The sequence below is a fragment of the Peromyscus leucopus genome, chromosome X, assembly GCF_004664715.2.
Source record: "Peromyscus leucopus breed LL Stock chromosome X, UCI_PerLeu_2.1, whole genome shotgun sequence".
NCBI lineage: Eukaryota > Metazoa > Chordata > Mammalia > Rodentia > Cricetidae > Peromyscus > Peromyscus leucopus.
In genome coordinates this window covers 12562790-12570198 of record NC_051083.1, presented here as the reverse complement: position 1 = coordinate 12570198, position 7409 = coordinate 12562790, and the positions used below count along the sequence as shown (strand labels likewise).

The 7409-nt window shown below is 46.5% G+C and overlaps 1 long non-coding RNA gene across 2 annotated transcripts; it reads left to right on the top strand.

Annotated features, from left to right (window-relative positions):
- Positions 1 to 500: 500 nt before the first annotated feature.
- LOC119086650 lies at positions 501 to 5672 on the top strand. Of its 2 annotated transcripts, XR_005089997.1 has the most exons (3): positions 501 to 1231; positions 3067 to 3150; positions 3946 to 5672. It is a non-coding gene; the product is annotated as an uncharacterized LOC119086650 (long non-coding RNA). The 2 variants fall into 2 exon arrangements; XR_005089998.1 differs by lacking the exon at positions 3067 to 3150.
- Positions 5673 to 7409: the final 1737 nt, after the last annotated feature.

Genomic DNA, 7409 nt, shown 5'->3' with positions numbered 1-7409 from the left:
GGAAGGAAGATCAGCTGACAAACGCCCCATCAGACTGGCCTGTGGGGAAGTCTATAGGGCATTTTCTCCATTAATGATTGATGTGGGAGGGCACAGTCCACTGAGGGCTGTGCCACCCCTAAGCAGATGGTTCTGGAAAGTTAAAAAGCAGGCTGGGCAGGACAGGGGAAGCAAGCCAGTAAGCAGCTCTCGGGAATGGCCTCCGCCTCAGTACCTGCCTTCCGGCTCCTGTCCTGACTTCCTTTCATGGGTGGACTGTGATTGGGACACATAAGCGAAGTAAATCCTTTCCTTCCCAAGCTGTTTGGAGCCAGTGTTTGATCACAGCAATAGAAGCAGAGTGAGACAGGTAATATATGGTTTTTAAAAGATCAACTCGCCAAAAAAAAGGGGGGGGAGAAAGAAAGAAAAGAAAAAAAAGGGGGGGTTGGGGATCTAGCTCAGTGGTAGAGCGCTTGCCTAGCAAGCACAAGGCCCTGGGTTCGGTCCTCAGCTCTGGAAAAAAAAAAAAGATCGACTCGCCTAAGAAAGACAGAGGGAGAAGCAGAGGTGACGGCCTTCCTGCATCCAATCATCCGGTCTCCAAGCTGACCCTGGCTCTCACCACCTCCGCAAACCCTCACCTCCATCACTGCCCCGGGCATTTGGACCAGCACCACTGGCTCAGAGCACATCCCACAGAACGGAGCACCTTCCCGACCTCTTTGGAGAGTTTGCCATGCAAGAGGGCAGGCCATGAACTTGGCAAATGGCTGAGGGAGGGACACTCTTGGTGGCAAACCACACTAAGAATCAAAAGGCAAAAGGCAAGCCCCATGAGCTTCCAGTCAGGTGTGACTGCTTTAGAAGGGTTTCCTGTCTACAAGGACGCCTTCAACAGACATCTGACCCTGGCTCTCAAGTCCTTAGAGGTACCTTAGACACTCTGGCCATGGTCCCATTTTCTCCCAAGGGCTCCTACATCCAGTGATGAGCAGAAAGGAGGTGTGAGGACTGGACCAACTTAGCTCCGCCTTGGACCAGTTTCAGACATCAGCTGTCTTTGTGACTCGCCCTAGTGGACTTCCCTAAAGACTGCATCATGGGGTAACTTCCCCTTCTGCCTGCTGCTGGCTTCTCCTCTCCCTCAAACGTGGATCTGTGGACTCTCACTACTAAGAATCCTGCACATGGAACGCCATTAGAGTCAGCTTCCTGGGGGACCCTGTGTGTGACAGAGACTGTGAGCAAGGTAAGGGATGCCCTTTCTGAACTGTGGTAGGTGGTCATCCAAAAGCTTGATGCCACCCCTAGGTGCCCTGTAGGCTCCATTCCCACAGCTGTCTGCTGTTGATTCTACCAGCTCTTGACAAGACCCCACCAAAGAATTTCGAAAGCCCGAAACCCAGTCACAGTGATCTATTCACACCGGAAGCAGCTGCTTGCTGTGGCAGGCTGGGGACAGTGTTGGAAAGACTCTGGCTCTCTGGTAGGTTCGTTCGTTCGTTCGTTCGTTCGTTCACAGAGGGCTGTGGAGGTGGTCACAGCAGCTCGTGCCTGTGAACCCAGCTCCCAGCTACTCAGGAGGCTGCAGAAAGACGGCTGCAAACTCAGGCTCGCTGAGCTGCTGTGGGATCATCTTTTTATACACTGTGAAGACGTGTCACTCTGATTGGTTTAATAAAAAGCTGAATGGCCAATAGCTAGGCAGGGTTTCCAGGCACGGAGGATGCTGGGAAGAAGAAAGGCAGGGTTGTCAGCAAGATGGAGAGGAAGCAGGATGGGCAGTACAGAGTTAAGTTAACCGAGCCACGTAAGAGAACATAGATTCAAAGATATAGGTAAATTTAAGTTATAAGAGCTAGTTAGAAATAAGCCTAAGCCGCCGGGCAGTGGTGGCGCACGCCTTTAATCCCAGCACTCAGGAGGCAGAGCCAGGCGGATCTCTGTGAGTTCGAGGCCAGGCTGGACTACCAAGTGAGCTCCAGGAAAGGTGCAAAGCTACGCAGAGAAACCCTGTCTCGAAAAAAAAAAAAGAAAGAAAGAAAGAAAGTAAGCCTAAACTAAGACCGAGCTTTCATAATTAATAAATCTCCATGTCATTAATGGGGAGCTGATGGTCCCGACCTAAAAGTCTGACTACACTGAGCTACACAACAACCCTGTCTCAACAACAACAAAAGCCAGAGTGCTGCTATATGGTTGGTGTCACTTAATGACAGGGACAAGTTTTGAGAACTGTGTTGTTGATTTTGTCACCCAGGCCAACATCATGGCATGCATTTTCACAGACTACGATGGCTATAATGTCATTAGGCAATGGGAATTTTTCAGTTCACATAATTTTATAGGACCACCATTGTCTCTGCGGCCTATTGTTCACAAAACTCCCACTACGCACTACATGGCTGTCCTGGGTTTCCAAGCCAACTTGTTGATTAATGGGGACAAGGGGTGTGGGGGTGCCAGAGGTGCACATCATCAGGTGTCTTCAGTCACTCTCTATTTTCTAAGATAGTAAGTCACACTGAACCTATAGTTAACAAGTTCAGCTGGACTGGCTGGCCACAGGCTCCTGAGATCGCCTGCCTCTGCCCCTCACTAACAGCAATAATATTTAAGATGTACACCTCTGCACCCAGCTTTTTATATGGGTGCTAGAACCCTAACCCAGGTCCTCATGATCGCATGATCCTCTGGCTAAACCATTTCCCAGCCCTAATTCTTCACTCCCTCCTGCCTTCCAACCTGAAGGCAGACTGCTAGATCATCCACCGTCCTGCCGTACCCTAATATTGATCTTCCTTTCTTCCTGTTCCCCAGGAACATAAATGACAGTTTTCTTACAGAGAGAGAGAGAGAGAGAGAGAGAGAGAGAGAGAGAGAGAGAGAGAGAGCTGGGCACAGTGGCATGCACCTTTAATCCAAGGGCCCAGGAGGCAGGAAGAGGCAGATTTCTATGAGTACAAGGCCAGCCTAGGCTACCTACTGAGGCCTTGTCACAAAGTTTTTAAAAAAATGGTAAAAAGAAGCAGATGAGACTGATTGGCATGCTGACCTGTTTTTAACCCAATATATCCCAAACAGCATTGCTTCAACTGGCAATCTAGATGGAGACTGTGAGCCTTCCGTTCTTTCTGTCTTCTCAAGTCTTGGCAGGCGGGCCAGTGTGTAAGTAGCAGGGTTTGGCTTGGACCCATCACACGTGACCGACCACTCGACTGAACAAGCAGACATAGGTCTCTAAGCAAGAGTGGTGGGACAGGGCTTATGAGAGGCTGGGGTCTTGAAGCTAAGCATTTCAGTTTGAAGCCGAAGTCAGCTGTTCAGCGGCCCACGGATCCCATTTCCATGTAATTTAGGAGTAATTCTGTAGCAGCCTCATACTGCAGGTGGGGATAAGGCCTTAACAGGAAACTATCCCTAGGGGCTGGTAAGATGCTCTTGCCACGGAACCCTGGTGACATGAGTTCCATCCCCAAAACTCACATAAATGTGGAAGGAGAAAAAGCACTCCACAAAGTTGTTCTCTGACCTCTACACTCATGTCATGGTGTGTACACACACACACACACACACACACACACACACACACACAATCATCATACACATGTATGATAATAATAATAATAATAAATAATAATTTTAAAAGGGAATATCCCTGAAACAACTGATATATATGAGTTTCCTCCAAACATTGGCTTTCTTACTAACATCACCCCCAACCTCCAGGGGACCAAGGCAGTGGCGAAAAGCAATCCCAAAGGCATCTTTATTTAGATGCACATTTGTGGGTCTCTTACAGAGTCTTGACCATGTTTCTATTCCCAATCTGGAAGGGAAGAGAGGTGTAACGCTACGTGTTCCTTAAGAACATAACCCATCTAATTGGATGCAAAGGATGGAAAGTCTTGATTCAGAGTCTGAAATGGCTAATAAGCTTTTATTGTTGCTATTACTTAACAGGTTTTTCTGGAACTTCGGGCTTGCAAAGTGCTCTCCAGTCACTTGAGAGAATCCAAGTTTGTTAATGGCAGGACGAAAAAGGGTTCTATTCATCAGGAGAGACAACATACATAATATTGAACTATTGAAGAATTATGACTTTGCTCTGAGTACCTATGAAATGCCTCTTATGTGGGTGCAGAGATGCTTGTTAGGGACCTAGGCTGTGAATGCTGAGTCCGCAAGGGGGAAATTCTGTAAGTCAGGAAATAAGGAAGTTTCCAGAATAAACATTAGCTAGCCCTAGTTACACATGTGGTGCTTTGGGCCCTCATATGACTTCTGAAGATTTTTCTAAAGGGTCTTTTAAGATCTGATGGATGGTCATTTTATTGAATCAGACGTACTTGTAATATGGCTTAATTTGTAGACTTAAGATTCTGATGGGCCTGCTGTAGTTGGAGACAAATGAGACACCAGTTCCTCCACCAACATTACCAGTGCGGGCATTTGAAAACCCATTTCTCTTCTCCTGTGGACCAAATACAGGCCTTAGGCTTTTGGAGGTCTCAGGCAGTTCCTATCATCAGGCTGCCTAACATTCACTTGGAAGCCAGGGACGTGCAACAGCAAGTGCTCCTGCATTCGATTGGACATGCCTAGTTGAGGGCCATCTGGTAGATGGCTGATGTAGTTGGTCTCAACTCAGCTCTGCCTCCTACATCCCTCACCATCCAGCGAGCTAGCTGGGACATACATCCTAGAGATGCCAGAAGCCACAATAGACAAGCCGCTTTGAGCTTCTCTGTCACAGCTATTAGCAGCCCAGTAGCTGAAGCAAGTCACGTGACTGAGCTACCATCCAGAAGTGGGGTGACACAGACTGACACACCCGCTGTGAGAAGGCACTGCAGAGTCCCATGGAAACAGCACAGATGAAAGAAGGGGTGAGCCTTGTGGCCATCTAGAAGCTACCACAGGCATGGATGGATTCCTCTTGAAAAGAAACAAAGGCAAAAACAAATGTTATCAATGCATGCATTCAACTTGAGAAAACAGGAAAGGAAATAAGGAAGTTTCCAGAACAAGTATTATTAGCCGTCTCTAGTTACACACGAGGAGCTTTTGACCCACATGTGACTTTTGAATATTTTTCTAAAAGAACTCCTAAGGTCACATTATCAAATCATACACGATACCATGTTAAGGCCAACCCACCTACCTTTTAGAATAGTTCCTAGACCAAAGATCATGGTGAAATGTTTCCTCGGCTTTGCTGAGGTATGAGTGACAGATAAACACTGTGTGTATTTAAGATGAGACACACGGGGTTTTGACATATGTATACAGTCCTGTCTGTCACCTCACATGGCTCCTTTTGTGTGTACTAGGTCACTTAATTTGATATTCTTAGCAAATGTCATGTAGTGCCTAAAATTCCATCGTGCTCTCTTTTTTTCTTTTTTAGTATGTGTTTATGTATCTGTATCTGTGTGTGGGTATGTGCACATGAGTACAGCTGTCCGGAGGCCAGAAGACGGTGTCGGAGCTCTTGGAGCTGAAGTTATGGGCTGTTGTGAATCGCCTGGTGTGGGGGCTGGGAACAGAACTCAGTCCGTGCATTAAATCACCGAAGCCTCTCTCCCCCTCCAGCCCACAGTATTCTCTGAGCAATCATTGTTTTTCCAACTGAAGTTTGATAATATTGAATGGAAAATTACAGAAATAAACAACTCCTAAGTTTTAAATCCGTTTACTTCCTTGAGCTAGTCTCTATATTGCCTGGGCTGATCTCAAACTCATGCTCACGTGATACTCCCGAGTTCCTGGGATTACTGACTGAAGCGTACCATCTCCCAAATAGCTTCTCTCTCAGTATACTGTTGTGCTCTTGCTACATTGCTATTAGTTATTGCCTTTTCCCCCAGTTTGTGTAGCCCTGGCTGTCCTGGAACTCACTCTGTAGACCAGGCTGGCCTCAAACTCACAGATCCTCCTGTCTCTGCCTCCAGAGGGCTGGAATTAAAGGCGTATGTCACTACTGTCTGGCTGTTGTTGATTTTTTGATGTTACTAATTTATAAGTTAAATTTGATGTGGAAGTAAGTGGACCATGAATTTGTAGCCAGTCTGGGCCACATAGCAAAACCCTATAAATATGTGGTAGTTCATGGCTACAATCCCAATACTTGGGAGATTAAAGCAGGAGGATTGCCTTGGTGTTTGAGTGAGACCCTGCCTCAAAAATAAATACACACATACTCACATAAATACCACTAATCATAGAGTGCAGCCACAGCGGCCACTCACTTCCAGCTCACTCCATCCCCAGGAGTATGACATGGAAAACTGCTGGGACTTGTAGTCCCAACAGCTCCAAAAGGAGTCACAGAACAAGACATGGGCCTAGCTCCGAGAATCACTGAGGGCTGACGAGGCCTTCACCGGACTGGAGGGGTTTGGTTTTCGATTGGTTTTTTTTTTTTTTTTTCTTTCTTTCTCTGAAGTATTTTTTGCCAAACTCTTTGGAAGCCAGGAAATGGGGGTTTTAATTCAGGGGTTAGATAATGCTGGAAAACTCACAGTTTTTATTTTTTATTTTTGTACAGATTACATTTGGAGAAATCATCGCTAACATTCCTACTATTAGAGTTAATGTCGAATTGGCAACACACGAAAGTCTTCAGTTCCAAGTTGGGACTTAGGACAGACAGTCTCATGCCATACCACAGATGTCATTGAGCTGGAAGTTGTGACTGAGCCTACATTAGCATTTCCCAACCCAAGTAAACTGCGACAATAGAGGACAAGGAGTGAGGCAAAGTCACTTTGGTAGTGATTATCTTAGGGGTTCTAGTGCTGTGAAGGGACACTGTGACCTCAGCAACTCCTTTTTTTTTTTTTTTTTTTTTTTTGGTATTTTGAGACAGGGTTTCTCTGTGTAACGGTCCAGGCTGGCCTCAAACTCACAGAGATCAACCTGTCTCCCAAGTGCCACCACCGCCCAGTAACCATGTTAACTCTTTTTTTTTTTAATTATTTATTTATTATGTATATAGAAGAGGGTTTGAGATCTCATTACAGATGGTTGTGATCCACCATGTGGGTGCTGGGAATTGAACTCAGGACCTCTGGATGAGCAGTCAGTGCTCTTAACCTCTGAGCCATCTCTCCAGCCCTCCATGGTAACTCTTATAAAGGAAAATATTGGAGGTGGTGGCTCACAGTTTCAGAGGTTTAGTCCATTACCATCATGGCAGGAGCATGGCAGCACACAGGCAGACATGGTGCTGGAGAAGGAGCTGAGATTTCTACATCTTGAGCCACAGACAGCAGAAGTCTATGTCCACACTGGGCATAGCTTGAGGAATGAAGACCTCAAAGGCCACCTCCACAGTGATGTACTTCCTCCAACAAGACCACACCTACTCCAACAAGGCCACACCTCCTTAGAGTCCCACTCCATGTGAGCTTATGGAGGTCAAT